Genomic DNA, 23,821 nt, shown 5'->3' with positions numbered 1-23,821 from the left:
AAACCTCAAGCCTAAATATGGAAAGATCCAGAAAGAACAGTAAAGAAAGAAGAGCCAGGGAAACAATGTATTGTCATCCAAGGGTCAAGGATCTGAGGAGTTCCTCATTGCATGGTTCAGATGCCACGTTGGCAGTGGCTAGCTGGGGGGCTCCAGGCAGGACCCTCAGGGATAATAGTGATAGATTTGAAGGAGGGATGTGAGGACAAAGTTTAAGTACAATGGCTTAGGCATTTAGCAATACATAACTCTTATGTAGACTTCACAATGAGTCTTGCATGGTGCTCAGAACTGTTCTGTTCTAAAATTTTTGCTCACTCAATTTTCCCAACAACCCTAAGTTGGGTATTATCACCATCATCTTCATCATCATCATCATCATCATCATCATCCCAGTTATATTGTTGGGGTAAATGGGACCCTGAAAGCCTAAGTACTTAGCTGAGTGCTTAGCTGAAAGTCCTACTGCAAGTAATCTTCGACATTAGGGCTTTAGAGTTGCTGTAGTTGCCACCATTGAGATCTGGCTTTTTGGTAGAGTGCACTTTCTTTACTTGCTGAGACCACACTTCCTTAGGCATCATGAAGTGCAACTACTCCATTTTACTGAGGACCAAAAAGGTAAATGACTTTCACATGTGATAAAATGAATGGAGTCTAAAACAAGGATTACAATTCTGGTCTCCTTATTCCACTTTCCAGTTTTTCCAAGTGAAAGAATCATCTAGTACCATCATGGAAACTTCTGGGCCTGCCTTCAAGCTCTTGGATAGACTTCCAGCCTTGTAAAGTGGCTAGTGGTATTCATCTGTATTGCATAATTCCTTTAAACCACTAAAAAAAAATCCTTTAGGTCAGAAGCATTAAAGGCAAATGACAAGTTATTGTGGATGCTGCAGGTGAATTATTATATTTTTAAGTGCAGGAAAAAACAGAAACAAACAAAAACCACAAAAACTGAACATATAAGAAATTGAAGGAAAATATCTGTACATATGTCTTGTAAGTTTATTTAAAACTCAGTCCACATTGTAAGGGTAAAAGAAATTGAAGTTAAAGCGTAAAAGTTAAAGGGTAAAAGACCGGGTGTTGTAAAAGTTTCTAAGCTGCAAGGTCTGAGTTAAAATGTAAAGGAGGTATTGTTAGGTTTCTACGTTACCTGCAAAACCTGAAATTTCTGTAGCTGTTAAGACAATGCTTAGAACCGCCCAGTAAACATTTCCCCTGATTGTCTGGTTTTTTAATAACTGAAGGGGTCTGTGTGGTTGCACGCAGGCCTTGCAGGGCCTAAACCAATCAGTTTGAATGTGTACTCTCCTTAGGAATGACCTATCACTCCAGCCTGAACTGTTCCCGCCAATGAATGAACCAATCATGTTTAGGAGTTGTTATTCAATTTTCCTGCGCCTCATGATGATTTGTTCTGATGTATACAAAGCCCTCCGCCCTCCCCCAAAAGTGTACTTAAGCAGTGCTCAGCCCCTGCTCGGGGCTCTGGGCTGCTTTCCCTTCTTGAGTGGGCACGGAGCCCCAGCATGCTGGTTCAATAAATCCCCCTTCTGCCAATTGCATTAGTGGTCACTTGGTGGTCTCTTTCTCCGACGTTTCGCGGGACCCTTACACACATGACCTAATTTGAACTACTAGTTCAATGCCAATAAAGGCAAATAGAACCATGTTTCATATGCCAACATGGATTAATTCCTAAATAATTTGTATAAACCAATGCCTAAATAGTGATCCCAGTCTTTTAATTGCCTAATGCAATGAGATATTTTTCCCTATGGACTATGCTGATAATATGCTGATAATATCTTACAAAGAAAGAGTTGAAGCTTTGCGAGCCTAGTTTCTAGAGATGTTATGTACCAGCAATTTACTGCTGGGGGTGTTTCATGATAGCATCTTTTTTTTTCCCCCTGAAGTTTCTACATTGTATTTATGGACCTCTAGCAATTTTTTTTTTTGGCCACTCTTTCAGCTGTTGTTGAACTGAATCAGAATAAATATCACCAACCATCAGGTTAGTAAATGTTGTTACAGAAATCTGATAGTTATTCCCTTTATGGTTTTGGTCACATTTTGGAATAAATAAAAACTCCACTTCTTGGAAAGGACAATTCCATATCTCCCAAGATCCCGTTAATAGTACTGGGAAAGGCCAGTTATTTTCTACTTGAATGCTTCCAGAAACAGGGAGCTTATCACGTCTTTATCACCATTATCATCATCCAAGACTTCCATTTATTGAGAATTTAGTATGGGCTGAATGTTTTCCACGTTTGACCTCTTTAATCCTTTTGCAAACTTTATGTGGTAGATGTTATCACACAAATTTAACAGAAAAGAACATGAAGGCTAGATTTTTTTTAAAAAAAGAGAAAAAGTGACTCACAGTTTCATAATATTGGAGATAAAATTTAGTCCAATGCCTTATGGTTGATGTGCAGTGTCTGGAAAGGCTGCTGGCATGTGGACTGCTGCCGAAACTCAAGGGAGCACTCTGCCCGTCCCCTTGTGCTGTTCCAGGGTATTCTGCAGCCAAGTCCTTTCCACCCTGTTTGTGGCTCTCTAATGGTAGAGAAGCTTGGTGCTCCTCCTTGGTGTCTGAGGCTTGAAGTCTCAACTCCTTAGTGTGGTTCCCTAATCCCAGCCACACTGGGGACACTCTATGCTCTTAAGTATGCCTTATTCTTTCACATCTCCATATCTTTGCTTCTGCCACTACTTTTGCCTGCAATGGTTTTCTCCTTAATTTTGCTTCTAGACAGATCCTGTACATCCTTATAGCTTTTGTTTTAAAAGTTGCCAGTGCTCTGTGAAACCTTTCTATCCTCTTGTCTAATTTTGTATTCTTTGACCAACTTTCCCCCCTTCTTCCCTTCCCTGTTCCTGGGAGCCACCCTCCTTCTGTCTGCTCCCCTGAGTGCAACTCTTTGACAGTCCACATGTAGGTGTCATCATGTGATATTTATCTTTCTGTTCTTGGCTTATTTCACATAACACAATGACGGGACTTCTTTCTTTTTTTAAGACAGAACACTATTCCATTGGGTGTGTGTGTAGCACATTTTCCTTACTCATTCATTTCTTGATGGATAATTAGGCTTATTCCATATCTTGACTATTATAAATCATGCCCCAATGAATGTCATAATGAAGATATCTATTTAACATACTTATTTTCTTTCCTTCTCTCTCTCTCTCTCTCTCTCTCTCTCTCTCAAATTGCTGAATTTTTGGTGTTTTGAGGAACCTCCATATCTTTCCCAGATCCTTATCATAGTTTCATCCCAGCATTTTTCTATGCCTTTGCTTCTTTCTGGAAGCAGGGGAGCTCTTTGGGGTTCCATATGAATAAAAAAAATCTCCTTTTTTCCCCTTTGGTACTTGGAATCAAACTCAGGGCCTCACACAAGCTCTGCAAATGTTCTACCTTTGAGCTCCAGTCCTTCTCTATGAGTTATGAATTGCAGTCAGCTATGTCTAACAGGAAACCTCCAAGATGGCTAAGACAAATTAGGGATCTTAGTTTTCTTTTTAAGTGGTCTGGAGGCTGGTTGGTACTCTAGGTTTGGTTCTCCGGATGTAATATTCTTAACATTGCGTCCTGGTTGCTCTTCAAGGGCAGGGGCTCTTTCATTGATTCCTTTAGTCTTTTTACTGATAATTGTTCATACCTCTCAGGCATATAGGACAGTGTCTGGAAGGGACTTCCATAAATGCTCCCTTGAATGAAAGATAAATAACTGATAACAGATGAGGTAATTTCTCCCTTGAAGAAAAAAAAAAGGCAAAACGCATATTTTATCATAACAAACACAGTCTTAGGTCCATGATTTACAGAATTTAAGAATATTCAGTGTTTCTTATCTACTGGGGAGATTACACTTTGGTTCACCTGAGAAAACACCCAGTTTTCAGTCCTTGTTTCTTGACCTGAAAAGTGAATTTAAAATACAGACAGCCTCCAAATTACAGTATAATGTGTTCCTCAAAACACATGTTATAAAGTGGAGTGTGCTTCTTATGGAAACAATATTATAATTGACACTTACATTTTCAACCAAGGATTTGTCAACAAATAAATCACAGAAACGATGATTAGCATGTCATAAAAACACAAAGCCATAACAATGATTTAAAGTGTAAAATTATGCCTTATGTCCTAGAAAGTGAGCATACACTTTACAGTAAATATTTATGAAACAACGAGTCCAAATGTACTATAAATTGTATATATTATGCATAAAACACAGCTATAGTCTGCCATAAATATGACTTAAAACTAACATGCTAGCAATAATAATCCTTTAAAGCTTTGGACGAGATCCCATTGATCTTCAAACTTCAAAGTTTACTGTAGGCCTTACCACAAAGAAGAGATTCAAGAATCGCTTGTGAGCTGTGTTAACAACATCTGCATGTGGTTTGAATGATTCTCCTACAATGAAAAGTGCTAACTCTTCTGTTTAAGGAAATTCTGAAATTCACTTTAAAGCCAAAGCCATGTCTACTGCTAGACTGAAAGAGATCCCCCCTGTTCTGATCACATCTGGTTTTTCCGGCACTGGGCCCATTGTTGTTATTCAACAAACGTTTCCATAAATGAATAAGATTATGGCATTTCCAGAAGTGTGACTTACGATTAAGCCACCATCATACTACTCAGCTGCCTAAGTAGCCCCCATAAAGATCAGCCATTTTGAGTTTTCATCTGCATGTGGTACCTTGACAGGTGGATGTGCTCTTGGGTTACAGGATTATTTTGGAGTTTGTGAAGATATGGATCTCTACACATTTTATCATTGCTAATTATTATTCTCTTAATTACTGCAATCCAAATATTTCCAAACATCACCTCTGGTCTTTTAATTACATAAAAATGATAGAGAAATATATATATAATGTTATGTGTTTAAATTTGCCATGACAATATATGACAATTACGTAGGAGCTGAACGTTTAAAGTGTATTTAAATAAGATCTTTGCAGAGGGTAATGACTTTTCTGAGTAGAAAGGCTTTGTGTTCTGTCATTGTCTTGAAGATTTTGCTGCTGATCAGCCATTAATAATTCATAAGTAGCTTCTTAAGAAATAGTGTGAAGGTTATTTTGTACTTTGTCCCTCTGGTTCACCGAATGATCTGAATGGAAAGCTTGTTTACTTCCTGAGGGCTCAGAAAGGTTTGGAAACTACTTTCATAACTTCTATTATAATATGGATAAAGAGAGGTGAACTGCTTTATCAGTTTGAATTCCGTGTTGCCGTTTGCAAACCTATGTGTGTTGCCATATCCTATGAATGTCAATTCTCTGTGGCCTTAATTCCAATTCTCTTGGTTGTTTGGAGCTCAATGCTTTGCCACATAAATATTTACAAATGAGAATGAGAAAAATACTATCTCCCTTTTGTATTCCTACCTCTGTGTTGCAGCCATTATTTCTTTTTTGATAATTTTTAAAAATTTTTTATTTATTTTTTATTATTTCTTACATACATCCCCATTATTTCTATAGAAATGTCTTTTTTTCAAATTCCAAGTCTTCTTTGTCCCTAATACTGTACCTCTTGGAGATGAAGTGTTCCTTAAAAATTGCATGACTGAGTCATGTCAAGAACATTCCTCTAGAGTAATTCTATAATTGGGACAGCTGATCTTTCCTACAGTGCCAAACAGCCAAGGTACAGGCAAGGAGAAGCTCTTGAGTAATCAGAATCTGTGTGTTGAAGATGGGAATAAAATACCACTGTCCTTGGTAGTGGAAGCTACTCTTATAATATGTTATGTGCCAGATGCTGAACACTCATTTTAGGAATGAGCAGACTAAGGCCGAGAGTAAGTAACTTGTTTAAGATCCCAGAACTTCAGGTGTCCCAACCCTAGCATCCTGGTCCCTGGTTTCATTACTCTCTCTCTCTTTCTCTCCCAACAACTTATTCTGATTTGGTAATTGGCTTGTCCATGCAGAAGCCAGACACAATCTTGTTGCTTTATTGAAACAGGATTAGGAATCCCACTCTCAGTGGGTTCAAGTCACACCAATCTCACCATGTTTCCTGGCAAGAATACCTCATTATTTATTGATATTTGACTCCAGTCAAATCCTAATGGCTTCTCAATACAAGAAGGAAAGTATATGATTATCAACCTTGCACTTGAGGTAGGCTTGGTGCTGCAATACTATTTTAGGTTTGTGTGTGTTTATTTTCATTGATGTTTTAGAGACACAGTTTCATAATTACAGATCCCTTGCAAACAACAATATATAAGCAAGATGAAATAAAATGCAGGTGAAAAATATCCCCCAAAGACTTACCAGGGAACAACAGAACCTTGGAGACCTACACACAAGCCTTCTAAACCACTCTTGCATCAGGTTAGTCGGAGAAAGTGACATTTACACAGCAATGCCCTGCAGGAGAAAGAAGCAAGAGTTGAAAGAGAGCCACCACAAACATCGCGGCTCTTAAACCTGAAAACAGGAAGGGTGACCTTTCCAAATGCTAGAAATGTACTAAAATTCAAACCATTTTTGGTGTCAAAATCTTCTCCAGCTCCAAGTTGCTGTTTTCATGAACATGGCTGAGTCAAAAACTGTCATAGCTTTAATTTCTGGACTTCAAGTGAAGCCAGCCCAAGGTCTGGGCTGGGAAAATGTTTCCCTATGAGCAGCATGGCCTGGCCAGTGGGCTTCTCTGAAAATCCTTTGCCACCATCTCTTCTTTCTGCAGCAGACAGATGGAGAATTGCAGAAGTTAATGAACAACCCTTTGAACTTTTGCCTCTGAAAGGTTCATTCTCTGCAAGTGACACTGTCTTCAATAGATGATGCACCAGCAACAACTTAGTATTTCTCAGGGCTTGCAAGGTTTGTGTGCACATGTAGCGTATCAAGAGAGCCAGGTAAGTTCAGTGGAAAGTGGGAAAGACCACTACAAGGTCTGCAGGGGCCCAAAGGACTCCTATGAGGAAGAGGGGTATCTACATTCTGGTCTTTCCTACATTCTGATGTGCTCAGATCCACTTTATCATTTCTGTGAAACTTTACTATTTACTCTTTCTGGGGAATGTTGTTCTGTTATTCTGAAAGGAAAGATGAGCCCTGGTAGATAACATAGGGAAGCAGACTTGGGTGAACAAAACTTTTTACAAATTGAATTTTTCAAATATGGTTTCTAAGTAATTACATAGAAATATTTAGAGGCTGCATGAATAATATTGATATTGTTCTTGGTAAGAGTTCATGTACTAGGAGTGAGATTGCTTTTAAGATTCTGTACCAGTGCCTTAACAGTGTATTGCCATGGTATGTCAGTAAGCCTCAAACCTTCACAGGTGAGCTGGCAAATGTGAAGAGTATTTAATATGGATTTTCATAGTGCCGGGGTGTATTATTGTGGTGCAGCGCGTCTCTCGCTTGCTCTCCCTCTCCTCCTCCTCCTCCTCCTCCTCCTCCTCCTCCTCCTCCTCCTCCTTCTCCTTCTCTTCCTCCTCCTCATCCCCACCTCTGTCTCTCATAGGAAATACAGCCTGGGCTGAACAACTCATTGGGGGAAATTTCTGCAAATGGGAGACATAACAGTAGGGTAACTCCAAGTTAACAGGTGAGAACTGCACCTTAGGCACCTTAGAAATAAAACCTGCTGGAAGACTGTTGGAAATAGAAAACATGCCCCCCCCAAAAAAAAAGACAGAATCGAGGTGATGCAGTGAATGGTACACAAGAGACAGAGACACATAGTGGCTGTTGAAGTACCAAAAGAGACTGATAGAGGAGGCAAGGATTGAGCTAAACATTTGATGACTTGGTTAGTGGGACTTTGAATCCTTTAATTTGTCTGGATGAGATATCCAATTCTGGCATTTAAAAATCCCACCAACACAAAATGATCAACCACTATTGTTCTCTCAACCCTATGACTGAAGTCTCAGTTTAGTGTGTGGTGCTTGCAAAGACTCTGAAACAGTCCCAGGAACAAGTTTTATGAAATCAAAGACAGATTTTTGGGTCCTCTCTGTATTTAAACAGAGAGGAAGAAGAGATCTGCTATTGGACATAGCTCAAAGTGGCAAGGAAGTACTGCATTGAGAGAAGGTGGGAGGTAGCTTAGAAGTTGTGACAAGAAAGGGGAAAAAAGTGAGAAATCCTGAGAAATCAAGTTAAAAATTAAAAGTACATCTAAAGATAAATATTTGGAAGAGAATGCTAGGATTGCTCTAAGGGGGACTAGTGGATGTGATGGTGAAATATTTCACAAGGCAGAGTGTGGGAAGTTTCTGCCAAATGATACCTTTTCCAGAAATGCCCAGTGGCTGGGAATTTGACACCTCCACTTCCTGGTCTCAATTTAACTACATGAAATCTAGATTTATTTCTTTTTTCCCTGTATTTTTATTGGTGCATTATAATTATCTGTAATTGTGGAATTCATTGTTACATATTCATACATGCACACAATATAACAATGTAGTATGACCAATATCATTCCCCAGCATTTCCCCTTTCTCTCCTCTCCCCCCTCTCCCTGGTTCCTTGCCTCTATTCTACTGATCTCCCTTCAATTTTCATGAGATTCATCCCCACCCCATGTTTCTTTTCCTTTCTTCTCTCTAGCTTCCACATATGAGTAAAAACATGCGACCCTTGACTTTATGGGCTTGGCTTATTTCAGGTCACATGCCCTCAAGTTCCTACAAATGACATAATTTCATTCTTCTTTATGACTGAATAAACTCCAATTGTGTTTATATACCTCATATTTTTTTATCCATTCATCCTCTGATGGACAGCTATGAAGTTGCATTGTTTGGCTATTGTGTTTTGTGCTGCTATAGACATTGGCATTCATTTATTGCCAAAGTATGCTGACTTTAGTTCTTGGAGGAGTGGGATAGCTGGGTCACATAGTGGTGTTAATTTTTTTGAGTTCTTTATATATTCTGGATGGTAATTCTGTTAGAAGAATACCTAGCAAAGATTTTCTCCTATAGGTTCTATCTTCACATTCTTAAATGTTTCCTTTAGAATTGGATGTCATCCCATTTATTAACTCTTAGCATTTATATTTCCTGATCTTTAGGGGTCCTGTTCAGAAAACCGTTGCTAGAGCCCATATGTTGGAGTGTTGATCCTATATTTTCTTCTAGAAGTTGCATGGTTTCTGGTCTAAGTCAAAGTCTTTGATCCATTTATTTTGAGTTGACTTGTTCAGGGTGAGAGATAAGAATATAGCATCATTCTTCTACATATGGATAACCATTTTTACTAGTACTATGTGTTTAAAAGTCTGTCTTTTCTCCAACATATATTTTTGGCACCCTTATCAAGGATCAGATCACTATATCTGTGTGGGTTTATCTCTGTGTCTTTTAATCTGTTCAGAGGTCTATTTGTCTATTTTTATGATAGTACTATGCAGTTTTTGTTACTATATCTTCACAGTATAATTTAAAGCCAGGCACTGTGATGCCTCAAGTTTTCCTTTTTTTTTCTTTTTTTCTTTTTTTTTTGGCTTATATTGCTTTGGCTATTCTGGGACTTTTATTCTGCTAAATGAATTTTAGGACTCTTTCTTCCTAGTCCTGTGAAGAATGCCATTAGTATTTTTATGGGGATTGCATTGAATCTGTATATTACTTTTGATAATATGGCCATTTTAACAATTTTAATTCTGCCTATCCATGAACATGGGAGGCCATTCCATCTTCTTGTGTCTTCTTCAATTTCTTTCTTTAGTGTTTTATGGTTTTCAGTGTATAAATCTTTCATTTACTTGATTAGATTTATTCCTAGGATTTTTTTCTTTTTGGAAGATATTGTGAATGTTTTCCCCATTTTTTTTCTCAGCAGATTCATTATGGCTGTGTAGAAAAACTATTGGTTTTTGCATGTGGATTTCATAAGAATCAGAATCCATTTGGTCCTTAGTTTTTCTTTTTTGAAAGGCCTTTTATTAATTCTTTTATCTCATTTGCTGAATTTGTTCATTATCACTGGCAGTCTTTTGGTGAAACTTTTAGGATCTTCTAGGTATAGGATCATATCATTTGAAAATAGTGATAATTTAATTTCTTCCCTTCCTACTTTTATCCCTTTTATTTTCTTCTCTTATCTAATTGTTCTGGCTAGATTTTCTCGTATTATATTGAATAGGAATGGTCAGAGTGAACATCTTTGTCCTGATTTTAAAGGAAATGCTTTCAGTTTTTCCCTACTCACTATGGTGTTTCTTTGGGATTGTTGTATACATCCTTTACGATGCTGAGATAAGTTTCTTCTATCCCTAGGTTCTTTGGTGTTTTGTCATGAATAGGTGTGCCATTTTGGTGAAGGCTTTCTCAGAATCTATTGAGATGACTATGTCATTTTTGTCCTTAATTCTCTTTATACACTGAATTACATATATTAGTTTGTGTATGTTAAATCATTCTTGCAACTCTGGGGTAGAACCAACTTGCTCATGATGTACAATCTTCTGTGTATGTGGTTGTTAAACCCTTCCTCTTCTTTTGTGTGTTGTTCACTGAGGTGCCAGATGGAGTGGCTTAAAAGTGAACTTGGTTATCATAATTTTTAGCCTCCCTTCACACCGTTATAAAGTAGAATGGAATGAGAAGTACTGTGGTCAGAACTTTGCAGGAGGCTGGATATATTCACTCCCAGGGTAGGGTTGCTGCAGAGCTCTGAATGGTGAGTTCCATCAACTGGGGCTTAGTTCTAATCAGGTCTTTGGGACTTGGCTGGGTGGTATCTGCTCTGGAAATGCTAGATCAACATGCCCTTAGGGTTGGGCAGATGCCCATCTCTGCAGGGAGTCTGGATCTCAGGATCCTGCTGAGAATTCTCTTCATAGGGTGGGGAAGTGACCCCCCCCCCAGTTATCTTACACTCTGCTGCCCAGGAATATGGCCTTCCCAGGCTCAGTCCCCAAGTGGAATTCCACCCACCTGTTCACTTCCCAACACTCTATGTGACACACCAGATTCAAAGAGAACACTAGTTGTACTTCCCTCTGCATCTCTGACTTGAACTTCCTTGGGTACAATGTTCTCTGTGCCTGTTTCAACCAGGTACTTCTAGGTACACCCTAAGCCACATGGCAGGCTCACGTGCTTGCTGGGGCAATACTTGCTATGATCTCCTGGGCCCTCACAGCAACAAGCTATAATGTGGCCTCCTCACAATGACTCCCACCTTAGCTCTCCACTTGCCGGTTGAGAAACAGAAAGCAATTTTTAAACACTAGTTGACAGAGGAGCTTCTTGGTCAACTAAGTTCAGACTATTTCTCTGTTCTACAAGTTTTCATGTGCCAAAATGTATCCATTGTGTTTCTTTCTCTGTTTTTGTTATTCCTCTCCTTTGCAGTAAAGCAGTACTGCTGCTGCAACAACCAGCTTAGTTTCAGTCTAGTCTTATTTTGTGTTTTTATTCAATGCACCTGAATCTCTAAGAGACTGACTTTCAAATGTTGAATTTCAGTGAATTTCCTCCTTCACCTACTTGTTGAAAAGCAGTACTCTTGCTGCTTGGATCCTGAGTTGCTTGGAGCAACCAAAAATGCAGCCTTCCTCTAATCCACCATCTTGAATCTTTCTAGATCTATGTCCAATCACTTTGTATTGCTCTATTCTGTTCCACTTTCTCCTGGTTGACTTCAATTTGTTTGTTCATTGATTTGACCCATGTAACTATCCTAGCTTATAGAAACCAAATTGTTTTCATCCCTAGTGGATGACCTTTGGAGTTTTCCGCACTATGGAGTATTCTACACCCTTCCAAACAACAAAACTCTTATATTTGTGTTTAAACCAAAGCACATTGCTCATGCTATATATTTGATCCTTGTCATGTAATACCTTTTAAAAGCTTCTCTTATATTTCTATTTAGCGTTTAGTATATAGAGTATTTATCTATTGAGCACTGTGCTAAATGTTTTACATATATTATCTTGTTTAAGGTTTCAACAATAACTTTATTTTTCCAGCTTTATTGAGGTATAATTGAAAATAAATGTTGTCTGTATTTTATATGTACAAGGTGATATTGTGATATGCATGTACAGTATGGAATGATTACCACAATCAAGCTTATTAACATGTCTACCTCACTTGTGTGTGTGTGTGTGTGTGTTTTGTGTGTGTGTGTGGTAAAAATACGTTAGCTCTACTCTTTTAAAAATTTCAAATATAAAATACATCATTATTAACTGTAGTCACCATGTTGGCTATTGGGTCTCCAGAATTTATTATAACTAAGAGTTTGTACCCTTTGACCAACATCTTCCCATCCTTCCCCTCTCTGATGATAACTACTCATCTCTCTCTCTCTGTGTTTCTATGAGTTTTACTTTTTTTATATCCTTTATATGAGTAAGATCATATAATATTTGTCTCTCAGTGTCTGCCTTATTCCCCTTAGCATAATGATCTCTGAGTTCATCCTTATGGTCACAAGTGGCAGATTTCCTTCTTTTTAAAGACTGAAGAGTATTCTTTGGTGTGTGTGCAGTGTTGGGTTGTGTGTGTGTATCATATTTTCTTCATTAATCAGCAGACAGATTGTTTCTGTATCATAGCTGTTGTGAATAATACTGCAGTGAACAGGGAAGTGCAGATATTTCCTTGACATACTGATTTCAGATTTCAGATGTATACCCAGAAATGGGAGTGATGGATTTTATGGTGGTTCCATTTTAAAATATTTTGTGGAAACTATATTATTTTCCATAATGGTTGTACCAGTTCATAATTCCACCGATAGAATTCAAGGATTCTCTTTTCTCCACATCATCACCAACACTTATCATTTGAAATTTTGATAATAGTCATTCTGACAGGCATGAGATGACATCTTGTTATCATTTTGATTTACATTTTCCTGATGATTAATAATGTTGAGTACCTTTTAACATACCTGATAGACAATTTATATTTTGTTGTTGTTTTTGAAAAATGTTCATTCAAGTTTGTTTATTTTAAATCAGATTACTGGTTTATAATTACTATTAACAGTAATATGTATTCCTTATATATTTTGGCTACTAACTCTTTATTGGATATTGGGTTTGTGAATATTTCCTCTGATTCTATAGATGGCCTTTTCATTTTGTTTTATTGTTTTTCTTGCTTTGCCACAATGCATGATATAACTGCTCAATTTAATTTAGTTTCTTATTTTTACATCTTGTGTTTGGTATGGTTCCAATTATTTATTTTTGCTTTTGTTACTGATGCTTTCAGCATCATATCAAAAAAATCACCAAGAGCAACATGGAACTTTTTGTCTGATTTTTCTCCTAGGAGTTTTATGGTTTCATGTCTTGTGTTTAAATCATTCAAATTCTTTGCCACATTGGAAAAGGGGGGTAGCCTTTAGTATAATTCCCAATAGAGTACTTATTTCCATCTGAAACCTCATCAGCATAATCTTTAGTCTCCCCATTTTATCTGCCTTCTGGACATCTTGTTCTCATCACAGGCTTTCTCTAGCCTGCATTTCCAAGTTTCTCCCACAAACCAATTCCAAAGGGATCTCCACATTATCTTAGATACATAAACAACAATGATCCTACTTCTCTGTATCAATTTTACAGGAGTCTTTCAATCAGGTTAAGTTGACACTTAAGATTAACCATCACAGAGGAAACAAAAAGAAAAGTGGACCTAGTTGGGCAGTGTCCCATGTGCCTTAGGGAACCAGGTATTCATGCACTATTCTCTCAGTATATCCTCTGTGTGAAATTGCAGGCCAAGGGGATATATCTTGGCATAAAACTGTGCCACTTTGGGGTGGAGATGACTAAATAAAATAAAACTGTTCTTACCCTTATTAATATACTATAATTGGATATTTTTCCCCAACAATGGGCTTTAACTTCTCTGCTAGACTCGAGGACTGCCAAAATGTGCTCTCACTTGTGGGTAATTGTCAAATTGTTACTTTTGTGAGGGCATGATGGTAAAAATGTGAAAATTATTTATTGAGTCTTATTTGTTCAAGAGGATCCTGGATCTGCAAGACCCTGGTGGGACAAAGGCCACAAAGCATGATATAACTGCTCGATTTAATTTAATTTCTTATTTTCACATCTTGGTCAGACACTTTGCATTCACTCAGGACATTAATGTGTGGGATATTTCTTTGGAACAATACTCTAGAGCTTTCCTTATTATAAGAAGTGATTTTGAGTGGTGAAATTCAGAAATCTAGTCCTACTCCAACTATCCTAGAATCATAGGCCACTGGGATCAGAGGTGAAAGATAACTTTAGCTTTTGTTGACATAATTAATTATGTAAAAGCTTAAACTATACTAAATGATACATTGTTGACAATTATGAATTAAAATTTGAGAAACATGAATGTTTATTATATTATTCTCCATATATTTGTACATTTTTATTTTATAAAGTGATGTCTGTTTTTAATTATGGGTTTTGTTATAGAGCTGCTTTTTTATTTTGCCAAGTAAAATAAACAAAAGTGAGAACAAAAAAAAATAATAGTTTTGCTTCTACCATTGTGACGTAGCAGAGCAGATATTTTTATATTAATGAAGTATAGAGAACATACTTTAGTTTTTGAAGACCTTATTTTTACCATCTTTATTTTCTACTACTTTTCATTGGGGTGTTGAGAATTTTGTCATAGTCTATACCTGTCCACTCACTACCATTTGAGATCCTGTGATGTGGATAATGCTAAGTTCATTAATATCCTTCTGTTGTGTCTATGCAGCATTGGTGCTCTTCATCTATAGACAAAGCAAAGAGGAAAAGTTTAAAAATTGAATACTTCAAGAAAATCATCAGCTGTACAACTGGTCTGAATTCTGTTTGGTGTTCATGTGGAATTGTTTATCAATCTATATCAAGGATTTTGCCTCAGTTCTCCACATCATCACAAGTTCACGCATCAATCAAATATGGAAACATCTACGTATAAATATGACAGACACAGCCAGATCACATAAACCATGTAGCACACCCATGTACTCAGTGGACTTGTTGAAGGAAGAATGATGTCAGGGTTGGTCCTGTTGTCATCTCTCACACCATGAAGCGTTTGCCATATTAACTCTGCAAGATGGCACTTCCCGACCATAACCTGATCTTTTTGATTGTTCACACACACCACGTTTGCAGCAGCAGGATTTTCTCAGCTGGGATTCTTTGTTGTGAGCTTTCTCCTTTACTGTCTAGCACAAGTTGGGTTTGGCAATTATTCGGAGGCATGGCATGAAGCAGTAATTCCCTGTGATTCCTCAGGCAAGTGGGGCTTCATAATGGAAGGACAAAGCAGGGGACATGGTGGTGCTGTGCAGTCTGTAGGGATGGATTGTTGTGTGTTAGTGGTTTCAAGTTTGACTTTGTTACCATGGTGTTGGGCTGTTTGGACTGCTTACTCTAGATATTGTATATGTGCTCAGATATGGCATGTGCATTTGGTCAAGTGCAAGGAGGCTGAAGAAGCAGGGTAAAAGAGGAAATAATTACACTCCAGTTAGGAAATGAGTTAGAATCCCAAGGTAATATTTATTACTTCAGTTCACATAAATATGCTCCTCAACTTCCTTTTCAGAAATGAATCTCAGCCTTCACTTTATGGTGATCAATATTTGCAGCCCTGATCCCAGCAATCAAACAGGAACTCAGATTAACATTCAAACTAACAATATTTAAACAGGAAATTTGAACTTGAGCTGTGGATTATGGTCTTTACCTTTCAAACAAAACAAGGTTTACATAATCAGCCTTCATAATATTTTTTTGCCAGTGTCTGACATTTTCTCCTGGTTTTGGCCTTTCCACATTCAATGTGATATGCTGAGAAAGAAGCTATTATAAAATGACCCCCCCCCCCCGAATTTCTTCATCTAAAACCTGCTATAAGATGACTTGCTCCACAGTTTTCTAGCCAGAAACTGGATGACCATGTTTCTGTTTATATAGTGTTGTAAGTGGGGCCTCCTAGTATGTCTTTAAGCACTGATTGTCGTAATTGCCTAAAATTTTATGTGGGATGCTTCAGAATTCTTGACTGCCCAGTTTTCCCAAAGACCAAATGCACGGAACCAGGTGGACTACATTAAGTGTTCTGGCACAGTTGCCTGTACAGATCTTGACTCATTTACTCATTCACACACACATCCATTCTTTCATTCCTAATTTCACACATTTTTATAATTATCCATTTATTTGTTTGTTAACCAATTAGTCACCGAGGACTTAAAGAAAATGAATGACAATTTACCAGCCACCAAAGAGGATAAAGTAGGAGAATCAGAGATAAATAAAACAAGATCTCTAACATTTAGGAGCACACAATTTAATTGGAGAATAGACATGTTCTAACAGAGGTAGCCATGGAATACTACAGTTCTGAAAAAGTGGTGGTTCATTTTGACTTTAGTGTAGATGAAAAGGGATGGAAAAGCCTTTGGGGAGGAGATGGATCTCCAGCTTAGACTTAAAGATGATTTAGTTGTATGGAAGACAAAGGAGTTGAGGTTTGAGGTGGATGGGAAAACTGAGTAAAAATCATCATCATCACTATCACACACACACACACACACACATACACACACACGCACACAGGAGCATTTTATTTTTTTCTTTCTTCCTTTAGATATGTTTCCTCTAAAATTTATCTGGTTTTTAGCCACTAGTATATATTTTTGAATCTCCAAAATGGTGAATTAGCATTTACCATTTCACCAGCTTATTTGATTAGAAAACATATGTTTCTGAGGAGCTGTAATTAATACTTTGTGAGACACTGATGTTTAAGAAAAGCTTCTGCACTATGCTCACCCAGGCCTTTGGAACCTGTCTCATTTTGTCACAATCTCTTAGTCTTTGAGTATTGACATTCTGAGGTGCCAGTGAACCTGCTATCTCCTCAGGAAAGCATCTTTTAAAAATGTTTCTAGTTTATTCAATCCACTTTCCCTTCTCCTGGGAAGCAGCACCTCTCTATGATTCCTGATAAAACATCTTCAACATCATTTGTCTCAGCTATTTCTTTCTTTGTCCCATGTATTCTCCATGCTATTATTGGAAAACATGAAAAAACAACCAACATTTTTGTCAGGAACAATTACTTATTGTTCATTTTGTGGGTCCTCAAATGATTAATATGATACTTGAGATATTTTAGTGAGAATAATTGTAAGATCTATTGTTTCTAGATAAGTTGTACATTACCTTAAGTGCAAGAAAAGATCACTGGATTCCTCAGTACAAGAAACATTTTCCCCAAGAATTCTTAAACTAAGTTGGCTCTTTTTCTGCCTTGTGCATTTGAAAAGGGAGGGGAGATCTAAGCTAACAATCCCTAAGATCAGTTCCAGCAAATGTAGGTTTTTGTAAGATTTGTGACTTCTAGATTCTCATGTTGTGCTACCTACTCCAAAAAAAATCAGAGCCAGATGAATTCTAATCTCTACTGTTAAGGTATAATGGAAATGACTGATTTTGAAGATTTTTAAATGAAATAACATCAGAAGTATTAAATATTATTTTTATTATTTACTCTGAAAGTTACCCTATCCTAAACCTTTTAGCTTGAAGTTTTAAGAAAACCTTAGGATTAAGTCATTAAAAAAGTAGTTTTCTGACTCAACTCATATTACTTAATTCTTCCTTTTGGCATCTTGAGAGCCTTATGAAGGACTCCAGACCTTTCTAACTTTAGTGAATTCTAATTGCAAATCTCATCTCAAAAGGAATCAAGGAAAACTTCTGCTCCAGACTTATTTGGCAAAGCTACTCTGCCAACGTTTTCTCTTTTGTCAAATGAGCATTATCAATAAGCTGTAAAAATGTTCCTAGAAAAAAAATATTAATTTAATGTACACTTATTAGTCATTTAGATAATGGGAAAGTTTGGATGCAGATTCAATTATCAAGTCCCCTTGCATTTTCAACAATATCTGAATCAAGAAGAATGGTCCATTAATTACCTGTATTGTCAGGGAGAGTCACTTGGGAGACTTTGGAACAAAAGGAGTATTCATTAGTGGAAAAGAAAATGGATGGAGCTTGAGTTCATCATTTCTCTCTTTCATGCCAACTTTGAAAATGGCCTAACTGCAACTCTTAGCAATGGATTCCTGTAATTGCCAAAAATCCAATAATGTGTTTAGAACACCAGGATATGGCTTGCATTATCACAGACAAATGCAGGGTCGGGCTGGATTTCTGCTGCAGGGCACTCTTCCTTGTGTGAGGAAAATTTTTGCAACTTGAAGTTACTTTCTGACCCAGTTTCTTTGTAACTTGGCCCAAACCCAAGGTGAACAGGGAAACAGAAGAAGTTTCCTCCCTTTGGCCTGTAGTACACAGCTTTCCCTTGGGCATACAGAGCCATCCATACCTCCCTGAGTGCTAACCTTGGCTTATGGTGAGTTTTTATATTGATTAAGGAAAATCCTACCAATGTGTGGTGCTTTCTGAAATGTCATGAAGCTCTTGAAGTCATGTAGCTTGTATCATGTACTTTCATTCATGGAAAGGCTTTAACAAGATTAGGATCCCATTTCCACCAATTCCGTGCTTATTAATCAAATACTTATTGTGCACTTCCCATGTATCAGGCACCAGGACACAGCAAGGACTCGGACATGTCACTGACTCTGAAACACTTACAGGAGACAGAGGCGTGTGAAAACACAAGTGCCCAAACCTTGGTTCCCTTTGGTACTGGCTAGATGTACTACTTAGTTTACAAGTGTAGAAACTGAGGACTAGGTCACACAGTCAAAGATCAGGAATTGCAAAAGTTTTATATAAATTAATATGATGAAAAGTTCAAACCATAGAAATATTACAGTTATTGTTCTCACAGAATTGTGGGAAATACAGAAAAATGCCCAGGTAAAGCTACATAGTTCTTGTCCTGTGATAAATGCCCAGAAAATGTAATTTGACATTATTCTTATTTTTATTATGCCATTTAGTCACCCGTGTTAAAAGAGCATAGTGACTAAACATATTCCAGATCTTCCTGGCCACAATCAAACCCTGGCCTGGACACTGGATATTCATGTGATGTTTGGCAGGACATGTCACGTCCTCATACCTGGTTTTCAGAAAGAAGACATTTTATTCTCAGTAGAAAGTTACTTTCGAGGAAGCAATTGCATTTTCTGTATTGCTTTCTGCTGTAGGCTCAGCTCACAGACCCAGGCTTGCCAGAGTAGAAGTTCATGAATATGTGTTGAATGAGTGAATAAATGTATCCCAGACTTATTCTATAACCAAATGGCTTAACACATATAAAGAGCTTAGGAAAATTTCTGGTATAATCAAGTATTCAATTAATGTTAACTTGGTTATATTTCCATTGTTACCATTACTGTTGTTTTTCTTATCAAACGCCACTTCCCCCATGATTGCCTCTTTATCTTTTGGACACTCCAATGTGTTTGCCTCTTTACATGGTTTTCTTCCTTTAGGAGACTACGTTGTGTTTGGTAGGCACTGCTTAGGTGTCCTGTGGCCAGCACAGCAAGTTGCCACTCTGAAATCTCAGTCTTCATTTGATGCTTGTGTTCCTATATCCTAGGGCTTGTGGTTGGTTGTTTCTAAGTCAGACATACTAGGTTAGTAGACAGAAAAAAAAAGTCAGATAAAGTTTTCAGGTTTCCCTTTTTGGTGGTGCTGGGGATAGAACCCAGAACCTGTGGATGCTAGGTAAGCACTCTACCATCCTCAATTAAGGGGAGTTAGATTCCCAGCCCCTTGGGCTTTCAAGATAGGCATTAGACACTGGCACTAGCTATGGACTTTCCTTCTCTAATGGTGCTTTCCACTCCCATGGAATCACCCTGAGGTGTCTGGTGGAGGATGAGGGGACAAAAGGGAAATAGAACACGTGAATGTCTTTGACGGTTATGATGTAGGATTGGTGTTGTAGTCTTTCCTGGTTAAATGGCAGATGGAAAAAAAATGGCTCTCTCAAGTAAAAGCTATATATAGCTGTATAGTCTTTTCTGAATAGAATTTTAGAGCTGCACACAGGATTTCAGAGGGTCTGTGGATGGTAAAGCCTACACAATGACAGAGAGGCAAAGTCTATGTTGGAGTTGTTCTGATATGGGAGAGAGCTTAGTCTCTTGAGATTGGATTAGGGTAAGGCATCAAGAATGCCCTTTTTTATTGCATGCCATTTTAAAATGGATACCTTACTAAGCAATTCCCAAAGGAATGTTCCACCAAGTGGTAGGTTGCTATGATGGAAAACAAAACAAAGAGTTTGTTTGGGAGCCAGGCAGACTGCAGCTGTGATCCAGGCTCTGCTGGATTGACGTGGAAAGTTGCCTACGTTTTCTGAGACCCAGCAAAGGCTTTGTAGAGAGGGAGTTTGGGTATGATAGAGTTACTAGAGTTTACTTATCCTCTGGGCACACAAAAGACCACACCTTGCAGCCCCTTTAGAGTTTGATCAGTCCATGTAAGTAATTTTGAACAATAGATTATGAGAAGTGACACAGATCTCTTCTAGGCTAAGGCAATGACAAGTCATGACAATTCTTCAATATGTCTTCCCAAAGGAGGTTTTTCATTGAGAAGGGGAGTCACACGTGAAAGATCCCGGACGCTAACTATTGCACAGAGCATGGCTGCTCCAGAAAGTTCCCTTATTGGTTTATTTGCATTTCCTTATCCATCTTCTCAATGAATACAGATAAAGTATGTAGCATGGTGTATGGCACATAACAGGCACTGTCTAAGAATTAGAGTATGGGATATGAGGAAGGTGGCATTTGAGTCCCTACCACTAGTTGTCTTTTATATAGTTCCTGTAGGAAAGGCTAACACATATCTGACAGTTTTTTTCATTATCATGACTCCCATCTGTCTGAAAGTATTTGCTATGGAAATGGTGCTCAATAAAACTTTGCTGAATAAAAGTGGCATGGGAATCTGAGGTAGACTATTGGCCACTCCAAATGAACTGCTGGTACCAGGTAGGATCAGTTGATTGAACTCACCAGACTTGATAAGGGTGATAATTCCTTAATTTGCATAGAGCTTTAGAGTCAAGAAGTCAATTTCAGAGATGATATTTGCCTTATTTATGGATGATATTACATGAACTGTATTCTCATATCAAAGCCTCTACTCTTTTGAGACAAGATAGGCTGGTTTCCACTCTCACAGTAACATTACTTAACGTTACTTTTACTCAGACATAAAATGAGGCATTAGTGCACACAAAACTTTTATTCTCTGTTTTTAGTGTGTGCACTTCTCAAAGATGATCATCTCTGTGGGTCAAGCCATGGGCACTGGCTTGGGGATGCATCCTCAATTAAGGAGAGCTTCTTTCTTGATATGAGATCATCCTGTCTATATCCAGTGGGAGAGTGGAGGACTGGATTTGGGTACGGCATTAAGAATGCCCCTTTTATTTCATGTCATTTTTAAAATGAAGAACTTACTAAGCAATTCCCAAAGGAATGTTCCACCAAGTGGTAGGTTGTTGTGATGGAAAACAAAACAAAGTGTATGTTTGGGAGCCAGGCAGACTGCAGCTGTAATCCAGGTTCTGCTGGATCGCCCTGGAATGTTGCCTACATTTTCTGAGACCCAGCAAAGTCTTTGAAGAGAGGAAGTTTGGATGTGTGGTGGTAGATGTTAGAGTTGACCTATCCTTCTGGACACAGAGAAAACCATCATTTTCAGCTTCTAGAGTGTGGTCAGACCTTGTAAATAACATTTTCATTCCATGGAACTACTCTAATCTATGAGCCCAGATGGTGTGAGGTCAGCCTGGGGCACACATATGCAGAAACACTGTTGTAGTAACCACTTTCTGAAGCATTTCTAGATGATACCCTATCCTCACCCTTTGAGCATAGGCTGGACTGAGGGACTTGCTTTCAATGTATAGAATTTTCCCAAAGTGATGGGCAATCACTTCTTTGCTTCTATTGTAGAAGAATAAAGTATTCATCTTGCTATCACTTTCTCTCTTACTGGCACTGCCTTTCTTGACTCCTTACTTGCTGTCTCTGGAGAAGCTGGCTTCTAGGTGGACAGTCCAAGGTAACAAGGAACTGAAGGTACCTGCGAGACACGGAGTCCCTTGGAATTCAAAAGCCTCTGTGAATGAAATGGTGCCAAAGACTACTGAGAAAGCTGGGGAGCACATACATGTATTCCCTTAGTTGATCCTTGAGATGACCCAGTCCCTGACTGATGCTGAAGTTCAGCCTTTTAAGAGAAAACAAGCCAGATGACTCATCCACGCCTGAATCTCTGACATGTAGAAACTATGAGATTTGTGTTTTAAGTTGCCAAATTTCTAAATAAGGTGTTTGTAGCAATGGGCAAGAAACCCACATGGTATAATAACTTTGACTCCTTACTTTGTCTTTCCTCTTCAAATTTTGCTTTGGTTGCATGCTCACACTGATTGACCGGCCCTTATGTCCAGGTTTTTGGGAACGCTGGCCAGCAGTGTATGTTCCATGCCTACTTTGGTCAATGAGAAGGAATGGTGACATTTTTTAGAGAACTTCCAGAATCACATACAATTGGGAAAAGTTATTTTCCAAATAGAGAACATGTGCAAGAGTAACAGACAACCAGTGCAGAGGTGAGAAGGGCAGGCACTGCACGCTTGGGATCTCATCTGAGGATTGGCATAATCAGCTGGAAACCACCCACAGAATTCCTGAGCAGCTTCCTGAGGGAGTCATCAACACAGGTTCTCCTTAAGGATAACAGAATTTATATGTCTCTCTGTTCAAAGCAAGCACATGATAATACAAATCCCAGCACTTACCTGATCAAATGAAGACACTCAATCCAGCCATGACTCTGCAGGAAGTATAAATGAGTTTGCATATGTTTCAATGACTGAGTGACTTAAGTAGCAACTTGGAGAAGGGAACACTAGTGATAACCTCCTTTGAAAACCAGTATTTGGGAGCACAATAGCACTTCTATCCTCCTGACAGGTCCTTTAGTGCCCACAGTTGGTAGAGAGAGCCTGGACTCCATAGATCCTTGCTACACCCAAGCCATCATTCCCACACCACCACTTACCAGGAAGTTTTATGGAAGGACCACACATGTGGAGACTTGACTGATTAAAATATAGTCGGAGACCCTCATTGACCTCAGTACTATTTGGGTGAGCTCAACCAGGAAATGATTCAAGTTAGTAAAAACATTGAATTAAACAGAATTGAGCATCCAATTGATTAAGAGCTTACCACATGGAGAGAAAAGACCACAGGATTCGGGTCAGCAGTCCTGACTTTCTGAGCACTGAGGAATTAAAGGGTTGTGGGTGGGCAGTGCAATCTGGTGTGGTTGGACATTCACTCAGTAAGATGATACTTGTGGTGTTTAAAAAAGTCAGCTGGGAAGAAAGTTTATAATTTTTTATAGAAATGAAGAAGAGATTTATGATTTCTAAAAGTGATTTCATGAAATAGGATTCTTAGAAGTCCTAGGAACAAATTATTTGAACAGAAAGACATTTAAATTCTCTCATCCCTGAAAGGAGAACCATCTTATATTAAGTACATGATACTTAGCAAATTAGTGTATACATGTGTGTGAGTTTCTTCAGCCATCATACAGAGATGTCTACTAAGACACTTTTCTTGTGAGGTTTCAGGATGGAGTGTAAGAGTGCCAAAGCTCTCTGAATGGAGAAGCAGATTAGTGAAGTGGTTATGCACCTGGACCCTGGAGCCAGACTGCCAGGGCTTGAAGTACAGCTCTTCCACTTTCCCAGTGTTTGCTAGCAAGTCAGTCTGAGCATATTGCTGGATTTTTCAGTGCCTCAGTTTT

This window comes from Marmota monax, unplaced genomic scaffold (genome assembly GCF_021218885.2).
Source record: "Marmota monax isolate L192 unplaced genomic scaffold, Marmota_monax_Labrador192_F-V1.1 WCK01_AAM20220418_F8-fsc00009, whole genome shotgun sequence".
In the NCBI taxonomy this organism is placed as follows: Eukaryota; Metazoa; Chordata; class Mammalia; order Rodentia; family Sciuridae; genus Marmota; species Marmota monax.
The sequence above is the reverse complement of the archived record's forward strand: the minus strand, read 5'-3'. Positions refer to the sequence as shown.